The 13596-nt window shown below is 45.3% G+C and overlaps 1 protein-coding gene across 3 annotated transcripts in view; it reads right to left on the bottom strand.

Moving 5' to 3' along the window:
• LOC147693049 (uncharacterized) overlaps positions 1-12692 on the bottom strand; it is a 34044-nt gene extending 21352 nt beyond the window's left edge. The window contains exon 1 of one of the 3 annotated variants that reach the window (XM_086939296.1): positions 12564-12692. The gene's annotated coding sequence lies outside the window, so the exon portion shown is untranslated. The remainder of the gene's footprint in view (positions 1-12563) is intronic. The other 2 variants (XM_086939298.1, XM_086939297.1) reach the window with 2 other exon arrangements.
• Between the last annotated feature and the right edge of the window lie 904 nt (positions 12693-13596).

Below are 13596 nucleotides of genomic sequence, written 5' to 3'. Positions count from 1 at the left end.
ACTAAGTGAAAAATGAAATATAAAGTGTGCTTAAAATTGGATGAGGGAGTAAGAGAACAGAATTTATTCGGGTGATACTCACTCCGCCAATGTTAAAAAATGTGTTAAGACAGTTTAAGGAATGAGCTGTCTAGAAATGGAACCAGGTCGACACGTTTCAGCAATTAACGGACAGGTTTGTCCTTGCTTTCTTCAGGACCTTACAACAAATTAACGCTACTGCAAAACTACACAAGAAATAAAAAGTGACAATAAGAAACGAAGTTCAAAGATAAGTACTGAGATCACCTGCAGTCTCTAGGTGAAAGGTCTTGTCTTGTTCCTTATAGGTTATGTTGTTCACATAACTTGTAAGAAGTGAAGACCTCACCCCACCTGGCAGTGGCTCAGGAGTAGAGTGAAGCACCGCTCTATCCGTCGGTACTTCGGAGTCGGCGTCTGAACCGACTGGGGAGGCACCCAGTCGGTGCTGAAACATGTCGACCTGGTTCCATTTCTTGTCTCACACACCACAAACCCATTGTTCTTTTTCTTCTAGACCCTCTGGTACTCTGTTGTTGTTATGTATCTGTTGGGGATGTGCACAGAGCTTGGTCTATAAATATTCCCCCGGGTCCCACCCCATCGTTGTGTTGTTCTTTGCAAAGATCGACAACATTAGTATGGTAAAAATGTAAAAATGTCAATGTACTGGGGTCGAGGTCAGTCTCTCAACACATACACATTACATTTGTTAAATATTTAACTCAGACTACTCTCTAGCAGTTTTCCTTGATCTTGTGACTTGGGCAAATTTAAAAGGGACCATCATTCTTACCTATCACTGTTCCTTAGACAGAACTTTGCACCTCACAGAACAGGTTCATGTGTCAGAAAAAGACAACTACAGGCTCATCTACAAGTTCCCATTTTGGGCAAAGGATTAGAGAAGCTGGTCAGCACTCAATGTATAAAGCGGACTAAATGTGTTTCGCTTGCAGTCTGACTTAGAGCTGATCAACAAACAAAACATTCTTTGCTTTGTATGGCAGAAATGTGTCCATGGTAGTTGTATGTTAGTTCACGTCATGTTGGGCCCATCAGAAGCCTGTAATACCTATGATCAATTACATATTGCTCCATATGTGGGGTCTAGAAGTTAGTAAGGAGAGAAAGATGCAAAATCAGTTGCCTCATTAACGCAGGGAGCCATGAATTTCAATGTGTCACGTGTGGTGCGACATGGGAAAAATTGCTGCCACTTTTCATTAAATGTGTACACAGTGTTAGACTCCTTGGGGATGTAATCCGAAACCGTGGTATGTAGCCACATCAGTATGATGACAATATACAGATTTAATTCTCAAATGAAGGTAGACCTGAGAAGGCCATTAAGCAGTTGACAAAACGCTCGGACAAAGTAGCTACTCGAATGATATAAATTGTCTGACATTATATTCAGACAGTAGAAACTGGCAATCGTGAGCTTTCAGAGCCAGATTAGACTGGGCAGAGGACAGAGGTGGTAAATGAAGTGAATTTCTAAACTAGGCTATGGAACTCTAAAAAGACACAATGCCAATGCCCGATTTGAAAGGCCAAAAGGCTCTGCGCCAAACACTTCTTCGAGAAGACTTTAGAAGGAATAATTTGAAGATGCGCACACCCAGAATGATCCTCCTGGTCTGCTTTACCCAAAGGAATGGGAATAAAGGCCTTGGTCAATATCCATCCCCCATACAAACTATGGCGCACTGTTGAAGATACCATCCCTCCTTCCTAGGGACACGGATAGCAGGAAAGGAGGAAAATGGGGGAGCAAAGTATGAAAACCATACACGCCCACATACAAATATACAAAGGAATTTTACCAGTCTAAGCAAGTAGGAAAAGAAGCGTTTCGATGACTTATGGTATTTCTGCCTTGATTCACTAGAGCATATTTCAATTAACAAGCATTGGCATAGCCAATAGGTCTCGCCTTTGGGACCTTATAGGTTTTTAACCATGTAAAAGTTGATGTTATTGCACCAAAGATATTGTGCTGCATAACTAAATACTTATAAGGTCCCAAAAGCGAGACCTATTGGCTATGCCAATGCTTGTTCTTTCTTTCCATTTGTACTGCATACTGGTAATTATGGGTGATGGCCTGCTTAAAGCCATTTGGGTGCTTTAAATCTGCAATTCAAAGGGCTGGCTATCTACACCCAATCAATCCCCATACCACCGTAGTGCTGCAATAATTTTTGTTTTGTAGAGAGAGGTGTTTCAGGGACATGTAAGGCTTTTACGACCTCCTGCCTTGAGACCTATCATTTGTCTGGATTCCAGGGCTGAGAGCTCTGCCAAAGGTGCTTAATTACCGAAGAGGAAGTTTGGGCACAACCTGGTCGCTGGTGATGGGCACCATCGTTCCTATAGAGAGAAACCAACAGGCCGCTATTTCCAGCTCATCCTTTGACTTACAGCCACTGAAGACTAGAGCCTGGAGAGTGGTGGCCTGATTGCCCTGTGGAATTCTGGATAACAGTTCAACCAGGCAGACCAGCATTCAGCCAGAGGGAAGAGGGAGGGTCAAAGACCTTGATCAATGCACATGCTTCTCACAAGCCAATTGGATAGCGTGTCACGTCATCCTACACTAGTGCACCTGAGGCATATTCTGGAACTTCACTGCAACCTCCATCTCAGAACACGGGCAGGGAGAAGGGACAGGGCACGGGCAGGGTGAAGAGACAGGACACGGGCAGGTAGAAGGGAGATAACACGGGCGGGGAGAAGGGGACGACACAGGCAGGGAGAAGGGAGAGAACACGGGCAGGGTGAAGGGACAGGACACGGGCAGGGTGAAGGGACACGACACGGGCAGGGTGAAGGGACAGGACACGGGCAGGGTGAAGGGACAGGACACGGGCAGGGTGAAGGGACAGGACACGGGCAGGGTGAAGGGACAGGGCACGGGCAGGGTGAAGGGACAGGGCACGGGCAAGGGTGAAGGGAGAGGACACGGGCAAGGGTGAAGGGACAGGACACGGGCAGGGTGAAGGGAGAGGACACGGGCAGGGTGAAGGGAGAGGACACGGGCAGGGTGAAGGGAGAGGACACGGGCAGGGTGAAGGGAGAGGACACGGGCAGGGTGAAGGGAGAGGACACGGGCAGGGTGAAGGGAGAGGACACGGGCAGGGTGAAGGGAGAGGACACGGGCAGGGTGAAGGGAGAGGACACGGGCAGGGTGAAGGGAGAGGACACGGGCAGGGTGAAGGGAGAGGACACGGGCAGGGAGAAGGGAGAGGACACAGGCCTAAGGAAGAGCCAAGACGAACGTAGCACAGTAGACAGTCAATGAGAACGCAATTTGCGGAGGTACAATGGATGAGAGGGATGATGCAAAGAGATATTCAGGCAAAATTAAGCGCAAAGAAGCAGGCAGAGAAAACGTGCACATTGCGCGCATTCGGCTACAGAAACGAACAGGGACACGGTAGGCACAAGATGCAGGAAGTGAGGCGTGCAAGGAGCTAGTACAGGCAGGTAGGTGTTACCGGTATGGAGAAGTGCGAGAGCTGAATGGTAGAGCGAGGGGCAAGCAACATGCAACAGGTGCAGAGGGAATACAAAGGGCAGTAGCAAAAAAGCCACTGGGGGTCAAGCACATGCACTATGCGGGCAGTAAAAAAACGTAGACGGGTAGAGAGATTTCAGCGAGAAAGGGTGCAGGCATGGTGATACATCAGTAGTGGGAGGCACTGCAGGCCTGTAAGGAAGAGTAACCGGAGAGGTGCTACACACAGAGACAGAAGAACATGGAGCGAGGGCGCAGTGCAACGCAGGTTGTGAAGAGACACTTGGTGCAGCATGTATGGAACAGGGACGGAGAGGGGCAGAGGCACATGTAGAGGAAAAGCGCTACGTGCAAATGATTTATTAGTACAGGTAAGAGGCATGCACAAAGTACTCGTAGGGACAGTCAGGGGGGAGGAAGGGGGGGTGTAAGTTTAGATTGCGCTGCTTCTCATGTGCAATACACAGAACATGCAGGCCCAGATAGATGAAGGTGCGCAGGGGTAACCAAGGACCGAGGAATGGAGTTTGGTGGGAGTGGCCCGAGGAATGGAGTTTGGAGGGAGTGGCCCAAGTTAAATGAATAGCAATGGTGTATGGGAGACTCTTTGGCCCCTCTGCACATCCTGCAGGGGCCCCCTCACTTTGAGTTACACCACTGATCGTAGAAGCGTCAGAGGAAAGCACAGAGAAAGTCCCTTACCTGGATGTGATGAGGCTGCCGTGACTGCTTCTCCTTGGCATACATCACGGTCTGTTACAAGACATCGACCGGGAGAACAGGGGTGACACTGACTCCAACACCTGCATCATCTTGTTGACCGGGTAGGTCATCACTCTCTCGTAGAAGACGTTGTCCTTGTCCCCGTAGGAGGCGGTGGGAGTGCCGTTCTCTGCCGACGGCCAGTGTCCAAAGGAGGACGTGGACATCTTCCCTGCAGGTGGCAGGATTTGTTCCTGGGAGTTGAGCCGGGGGTCACTCGGCAGCTAGAAACAGAGGATGCGGAAGAGAAGCGATGACCCAGTCGCCCGAAGGGTGATAGATTTGTGGCAGAGGCTGTCCCTTGTCTCCAAAGAGCCAACACCCCCTCGCAGCGGTGGTTTGATGTCCCAGCACTGCTCTTCCCTGTTTGTGAGGGGGGAGCGGTTGTGAAAGCCGAGCGTCTGTTGCGCATATTTTTTTCTTTAATGGGCACAGTTATTACGCAAGCCCGGGAATAATGGTGCCGATAAAAGAAAACAAACCCGCGCACAAAGAACTGCAAATTTCACTGCCAGTAAACACAAGGAGGGTCCATCAAATGCCTCCTTCCAGCAAGGAGAATGTGGTAACAATGAGAGAAAACCGCATGGACAAAAAAAAAAAAAAAAAAAAAAAGGGGCGGGAACAGCTACTGAATCCCTCCCCTCCAGGACTCCGTGACCTGCCTCTTGGTTCTCATAGCAACGTTTCTGGAAATCGGCTTGCGACACCATAAGTCAGGTCACGGAGTCCTGAAAAGGAGGGAGTATAGCAGACAAATCATCAAAACAGGGGCATTGTCCAATGGCAGTCCTCAATTTCGCGAGGCCGGCCAATGGCAGAAGGGACGCGGTTTCATGCCCCTTCTTGTTTACAAGAACTCTCACCTGCAGCAGCGCATGTGCTGCAACACAGGCTTCGACCTAAAAAGGAGCAACTTGCCAGCAAAGAAATCCATACGGATATTATAAACATTTTAGAGACCTTGCAAAAACTTTTGTTTTAGTAATTCAAGTCAAGTCAAGTCAAACCACTTTATTCGATTAATTAAAATCATAAAAGTATGCTATACATATACAAAACATTAAAAATATTTTACAAAATATGTTATACGAAGTAAAAACACAGTACAAAGGACATTAAAAATCGTTAACAATCAATTCCATTTTTAAAGCCAATAATCAGTATACATAGACATATTAAGAAGATTAACTTTCTTGTGCAGCTTCCTGTCTAACCCTCCTGCTTCTAACAGACGCAACAAGGAAGCTGGCAACACTAAACATAATTTTGGGGGATTCCAACAGTTGTAAAAACAGTAAAGCAGGTTTACACTGAATAAAATTCATCTTTTTCAGTAATGGAAAAATAAACCTTTTCCTAGCCTCGTAGTACAAAGGACAAAAAAACATAAAATGCAAGGTGTCTTGGGGAGAAAAATCACCACATTTGCAAGGAGCAGCGTCCTCGAGCCTACTCCAGCCCTGCAAATCCCATAGTACCATATGTATTTGGTTGAACCGGAATTTTGTCAATAGCCATCTATGAAAAGAGTTAGTCACAATGGACAAATAAGGAGACATCGCTAATGACAAAATAACCAGGAGGTGGCCCCCGACCAATGGTTTACATAATTCTACTGCTTCCCGCTCTGCCTCACTTAGCTTAGTAAAATTAGTTTTTACCCACGCTAAGTCAGCCTTACATAAAGATTCTGGATTGGAAATAATCTCTGGGCGCCCCATATTCACAGCTGACGTTTTTATATAAGACAACCACTGGATTTCCTTCATGTTATCTAAATTGATACAGTCCTTTAGAATCTTGTGGTTAAAGGAAAGGTTCGAATTCAACCAAATTTTGATCCATAACAGGATAGGGGCTATTTTAATTATATCTGTTATATATCCTATCCCCAACTCAAGATGGACAGAGTGGGTAGCTGTGGATTCTGGAAGGCCTAGAAGGGACCGTAAAAATGTGTTTTCTTCTGTTTGAATGGGGTCGGGTTTGGTAAACCCCCATATTGCTGCCCCATACTTTGCGATTGATATGGTCTTGGCTTTATAAATTGCCAGGATCGCCTCATAGGGATTCCCCCCCAGTCTTTTAGCGAATCCTAACACTGCAGCAGAAGAACTTCTCACTGCGTTTACCTTTATTGAAAGCTGTGGGGACCATGTTCCCCTATCATCAAAAACTACTCCCAAATAGGTAAATACTTTCACTCTGGTGATTTCTTCACTGCCACAGTAAAAGGTCTTAACTTTATTTTTTTGAGGCACCTAACGACATGACATGCGATTTGCCATTATTTACCACAAGATCCATGCTTTTCATAAAATCCCCAAAAGAGTCCAACAATCTTTGTAGGCCCAGCGGGGTCCTTGCTAATAAGACAGCATCGTCGGCATAGAGGAGCACCGGGATCGGTGTTCCTCCCATGCGTGGGATGTCAAGGGTGGCTGTTAACAAATTTGCCTCTGAGTTCACATACAGCGTAAACAACATGGGGGCCAAGATACATCCCTGACGCACCCCTCTATCAGACTTAAAACTTGACGTGCATTTCCCCTCATTCGTCATCCTAATTGAGGCATTTAAGTCTTTATGCAACTCGGCCAAAAAATACACAAGGGACCGATCAAGGCCCATCTCCAGGAGCATTGTCCACAGCCTTGATCTATTAACTAGATCAAAGGCCGTGGACAGGTCCATAAAGCCCAGGAAAATAGAGCCCCTTGCCGCCTTCGTGTATTTAGCTATAATTAGGTGTAAGTTCAGACATTGGTCCTCCGTGCTCCTCCCCGCTCTAAAGCCATACTGGGCGTCGGACAGTTTTAGTAATTCTGCTGTCACATCCCCAGATTGAAGTCGGAGCCCGAGTTGCAGCATGGGCTGGTGAAAACCCGGTTTCAGTGGTCTGGGGTTTTGAGAAGTCTTCTGCGAAATAAGCTGCCTGAAGAATTCCCACCATTACCAAAGAAATTGAGACAGATATGAAAGATCCCAGCAGGTACTGACTATCCGGTTCTACGCTGAACTAGGTGCTTCTGAGCTACGAGAACAAAAAGGAAAGCCTGTGGCATCGCAACTGGGTTTGAAGGTGGGTATAACCTCTTTCATGGACTTGTGGTGACCTGCTGTCAATAAATGCCCCATGACATGAAAAGGGGGCTGCCTTGAACTGAAGTGACCAATGGCCTCAGTCACATTGGCTGGGAACATCCACTCTAACTCAGGGTTGGAAATTCCTTGTTGAGACAGGACAGGAGTAACAAGAGCCCATTACCAAAGCAAAAGGTAAACTGTCTCATTACTCCATAAAGGTGTAAAATGGGGGGGCATCATATAGGGCTAGACCCATGCCAAATATTCAGGAAATCCATACAAGACAAATTTACATACCAAAAACACCTGATCATAGTCAGAGGGAATCCTAAAAATCTGGCAGGAGTACAGCCCTCTTGGACCTGGTTTAAGAGAAGTCACGATGACAGTCTGTGAAGATGGAGACCTGCAGGAATCACATGCTGTAAAATCTGGTGCTAGAGAAGGGAGACCAGGCATGATCATGTGAAAGCCAGGAAACAAGTGAAAACCTCGTACACAGGCTCTCTTATAGTATGCTCCATATGCAACATCTCTCCCCATCTCAAAGACATCACTCAGAATATTGACCGCTCGTTATTAGGGTTCCAAAATATCGTTATTTGTTTTGCAAAAATTCATCAGAACACTGCTTGGCAGAGGAGGACTTCTCAATGGATCAAAAGAAAGTGAGATTCAATAGGAATACATATTGCCTACAAGAATGAGCTCTGCTGATAAGGAAAATTGGCATGTATGAAAAATATACAGGTCCTTCCAGTTTCATGCCAAATGTTGTAGACCATGGTTAACAGTTTTAAGTGCATTTTCTTTCACTTCTCTCCCAAGAGAATTTCTTTTGAAAATCAAGAGTAATTTTGCAGATTGAATTCACTCAGAACCACACTGAGACTTCACCCAAACATCCGCCTTGTTCTGCCGGTTTACACTGCTTATTCTTTTCTGGGTGGATCCTTCCAAGCCCCTTTATCGGTAGGTAAGATAAGTCCTATGTGTGGCTGACTAGTGCACTTGCTATACTGCCAAACTGCCACAGTCCAATATGGAGAAATATACAACTTGGCATGCTTAAGATTGTCAGACAGAACCAACTAGGAGGTCCTACAGACTGACCCCTCTAACAGGCTTTGCAGCACAACCATTAACATTGCAGAGGAGGTTGGATGTGCAGTTTACTTGTGAACCCCAGCAAATAAATCCTATCAGGATCTTTCTACTCTTGTTTAACCACATTCATGACAAACTAGAAGACTACTGAAATTGCCTCAGGAGGGAATCATCCGAGAGACATGGTTTTTCAAGAGGAGAAAAGATCATATTCGCTCCAGTATGCCCCAACAAGCACACCATAGTTTCCTTAGATATGTATTTTCCCTTTCAATCCGTGGAAGTAGAAGTTTCCTTCCCAGAAACTGAGGCTGCCAAATCAGAAACTGCCTCTACGGTCTTCTTAAAAGGAAGAAACCAAAGAATCACCTTTAAATGTGACCAAAGTTTGGAGCATAATCCTACTCTCTTGCTTGCAATGCCAGCTGTGTTTGGGAAAAGGGGTGCGGTCTGAAGAATGAGAAGAGGTAGATGGCAATGAGAAAATATGTAGCCTCTTAGAGGAATGAGTGTCCATGATGAGAAGGCTTCAGATTACAGCAACACCACTCGTTTGCACAATACTGGAAAAACGCCTGCCTGTGTGCCCCAAATAGTATGTGAAGGCGTGCTGGTCCTGACATTCCAAAGCAAAAGAACGGGCAAACAAGAGGAGAGTTAAGGCAACTCGCAATCACGGAACATAAACCCCACTGCGCATGAGCAAAGCTAAGCAGGAACTCCCTCAAATGACACAGAGCGCAAAACTGATAGTGCCATCAACCACACCAAGAAAAGCAGAGACAAAAGCCATCATTCCGAGAGATGGATGCCCCTCAATCTATTCTCAGGCACGCTATACCTATAGAGGAGGCTCGCACCTCCCAGGCCTTGTGGTATGCGGTGCCTCAAGTCAGCAGGGACTTCCACATCCTTGCATTAGTCACTTAGGAAACAAAAACAGGAGAAACCAGGAGTGCCAGACACCTTTCTGACACCCAGGTGGTTGGGAGGGGGGCTAACAGGTATGGAACCTCATGTTTTTTGTTTGTGTCATGATGTAACATTACATCACTTTGTATTGTCGGATGAGATGGACTAAGGGTAATAGAAAGATACAAAGTAAATAAGCCTTCAAAAACTTCAATGTTAGTTCCCCCATGACTTAATGCATGTAAAAGGTTCTCCCGACAACAATATGTTCCAAAAAACCAAATTACTGGATTTTGGAACCAAGACAAAAATAATGTAGATTTTACTTTGGCTCACTGAAAACATAATATTTCATTGCCATTCATACAGTGCAGAGAACTATACTAGTTTTACCACGGAGGATTCCCTGCATCAGGACAGAGTTTTTGCAAGTGCAAAAACTACATCCTTGAAGAGAAATATATCCACTACCATGAATTAGAGTAACTTCAACTGGGTTGGAGGCAAGTCAAAGAAGACACGAAAGCGGAGACATAGGGCCAGATGTAGGTAATTCATATTTACAGACTCAAATACCAAATTTTACTGATTCCGTATTTAAGAGTCGGTAAATATGAAGGGGTGAGATGTAGGTAATTCCAAATTGAGAATTACCGAAGCGGTAGGATTCGGTATTTACAGAATCCTGCAAGGGTGCAGGGGGTGTCACTTTGACACCCTCTAGCACCCCAATTCCGGACTTGTGTGTCACATTGCACAGGTGTGCATGCACACATGTGCATGCACACCAGGATTCGGTATTTTACCACCCAATTGGATTGGGTGGTAAAATACCGAATCTGAAAGGCCTTTGGGACTCAGAAGAGTCCCACCTACATCTGGGTTTTACCAAATCGGTAAAATTACTGATTCGGTATTTTACAGAATCGGTAAATTTACCGAATCTGTAAAATGATGCCCCTACATCCCAATCACCAAATACCGGTCGGTAACGGCCGAATTCGGCCGTTATCGACCGGTATTTGGGCTCCTACATCAGGTCTATAATGTTATCATGGGTCCGCAGGCCCTGGTGAAGGTACCGCTATCATCACAGCAGTGAAACCTGTTGGCCAGCCATAAAAACTAGGTCAAACACATGACACAGCGTTTTTAGCCACATGGCAGGCGAGACACCAAATTAATTACTATTAACTACTTGTGGCACATTCTTAAACTTTCCTTTTGTCAGTTTACTACTGTCTTGCAAATAGGAGGATCGACTTGACAGGTGGACTAACATAAAAAGGAATAGACATAATGACGAGTTGGCAGAGTTCCCCCCTCTTACTACCACACACAGGAGCCTGACTAACCTGAGACACTTATAGCAGTGAGAAGTCTCCTTTTACAAGAAGATGATTATGTTCTTCTTAGACATAAAATGCAGTCTGTGAGTTAGGGTCTACATCTTCATAACAGATTAGAAGAACTAGCTCTACCCTGAAGATATAGAGGGCTTCAACTGATAAAACCTGCTGTGTTTGCACTATATGAATGGGTTTTGCAATTAGAGGTTGTATTTGGGTGGAGGGTGCCACATTCTTTTCCCTTTTAGTTCATATGAATTGCTAAAAACGAAAACCTAATTAAACTAAAATGAAATTCAGCTAGAGGATTGTAATAGTATAGAATGTAATGATGTAATGGAATGTTAGTGATGTTTATTCTAGTGATGCCTTCCTGTATTCTTTTGAATGGTTCTGGAATTACTGAATAGCGGTTCACTTGGTGTTCTCAGTGACTGAGTGAGCTCCGACAGTCAGGACGCTTGTGTATTGTGGGTGAATAACTTGGAATAAACGTCTATCTGAATTCAAGGAGTTTCTGCGTTCCTGTTTACTACAAGGATGAGCAATGCTAAGATGTTTTCTCTAAAACAGTCCAACATTTTAAGAAGGCAAGAGTATGGCCTGCTATATGTAGCGCTGTACCAGGAATCTAGGAGCCCTTTAGCTCAATGGCCTCATCAACCGGTTACCAATGCAGCTATGATTTTAGTCGCACAGAACAATATTACAAAATTACCCGGAGTTTACAATTTTGTGGAACTCCCATAAGTAAAACAAACAATGGGAAAATGCTCCAGAGTTAAATAAATGAGGCAATATGTGCATTAACCTATATCTAGCGAGGTGCCACTCGGGTAAAATGGCTCACGCTGGATGTTAGTAAATTGGCAAATGATGGCATTACAAAAAGCACAAGGGCCCCCAATCGGGCTCAGTTGGGGCACAGGGCACAACACGAAACCAGCAAAGAACATAGAACGTCTGAAAAATGTATAACATGCACGAGTGGAGGAAACTGGTGAAGGGCAATACATTATTCCCATTCCAGTGTGTTTTCGTTTTCCTCGCATTAGTTCACTCTTCATTGGCCCAAGGGACAGAAACCCCTCTGAAGACAGACTGTTGCCACAGCCAGGGATTCTGTTCCTGGCAGCAGCATTGGGCAGCTTGAGGGTCAGTATACTTCGCTCGTTTGCACGAGCTGGCCACTTAATTCACCACGAAAGGAAACGAGATGGGCTCGGGCACAATGGAATGCCTGTAAGAATGGCAGTCTGTTTCTTCCTAACCACGTATAATGGGGGGAGTGTGTCACAGAAGTGACTCGCGCTTTCAACAGATTTGCAGGTCTCAGATTACAGCGCAGCTCCCTGAACACAAGTGCCTCTGAGCGCTGCCACGTCCCCGCTACGAAACACAGCCGGCACTATGTGCGCTCTCACAAATGCCGGGTTTAAACTGAATCGGAGCTGCTGTTCAATATTCATAAGCTTCACTTCCCAGGAGTTAGAATGGCTTAACGAGCAAAAAAGTGGATGTCATGAAGTCAACAGTGACCTGTTACTTACACGTGCTGTTTACCGCCTCCCGAAATACCTGCTCTCAAGGTGCCTCTGCGCCTTTCATATTTAAAGATTATTTTCCCCCACCCAATGGAGCTCGCAACAGCCGTCACTTTTAAAGCAGGACCGCCAGTCTCCGAGTCACACTTCCGCGTAACTTTTAATTTCTCCTCCGTGGGACGCTTCTCTACGCCCCAAAAGTAAATCTGTTGGTTTTACCAAAGTTGAAGGTTCGCTCCCGTATGTTCAACTTACCCTCAAACAAAACGTGGAAAACAGAAACACCAGGAACTAAGTATGCAAGTAACTATGCACACTTCTGTAAGAACCTCCAGTCCACGCTCAAACGTAAAGCAACTTCCGGGTCGTAAGGCAGGTCAGCCCCCAGCATGCCCGGTTCTGTAGTCCTAACAGTTTTATGTTACTACTGCACCCCTTTGTAGCATGTAGTTCATGCTGACTCTGTATCTGGTTACAATGGCGGCGCTGGGACGTGCTACTAACACACGAATATCTGCTAATAACTACTGTTAGTGAAATATGGTTCACAGAGCACTGACCAGTTTATGTTGCAAGCTCATTTGGAACAGTATCAGGCGATCCAAGGGCAGGCAGTAAACATTTGATCTCAGCTGGCTGCCTGCCCAGCCCATGAATAGCCAAACGAGGATCAGACATACACAACATCCAGTGAACCTTTTGGGGGTTCGCCGCCTCAATAACTGAGTACGTTAAACATATACTTTTAATAACATCAAAAGGTCTCAGCTAAGAGGCAGGGAGGCTCCCTACACTGTACAGCGATTATATAGTGAAAGCATAGAACCCTATTAGAGGCAGAGACACAGGCATGCATGCAAATGATCACGCAGTGAAGTTAGGCAGCTTTATGGTGAAGTTTCTTACTTTAAAGGTCAAGTGCAGCTCTTCGGAGATAGGTGGCTGTCTAATCTTTCCAAAGCCTCTTCCTTGAATATATCCACCATTTCCTGAAGGATTGTCAGGTTTCAAAACCAAAAATAGTGTTTTGTTGACAAAACCAAAAATTCCAGCTTTGTCCCAACAATAAAGCCCAGGAAATTGCATAAAACGGGATTGGGATTAAACAAACGAGTGTGGCTTCTAATCCACAGTTCTGATTTACAAATTTTATATTTTGCAAAAAGTGTGCAAATTATGCACCAACTATTGCAAATGGGTTTACTTTAATATGGATGAGGCACGTTGTAATTGTGCCCCACTGCGATTGACTGGAGTTAAAGGCATGATGGCCAGCTGGGGTCAGCAG

The sequence above is a fragment of the Lissotriton vulgaris genome, chromosome 9 (genome assembly GCF_964263255.1).
Source record: "Lissotriton vulgaris chromosome 9, aLisVul1.2, whole genome shotgun sequence".
Taxonomy (NCBI): domain Eukaryota; kingdom Metazoa; phylum Chordata; class Amphibia; order Caudata; family Salamandridae; genus Lissotriton; species Lissotriton vulgaris.
Note: the sequence above shows the minus strand (reverse complement) of the source record. Positions and strands in the feature narration are given on the sequence as shown.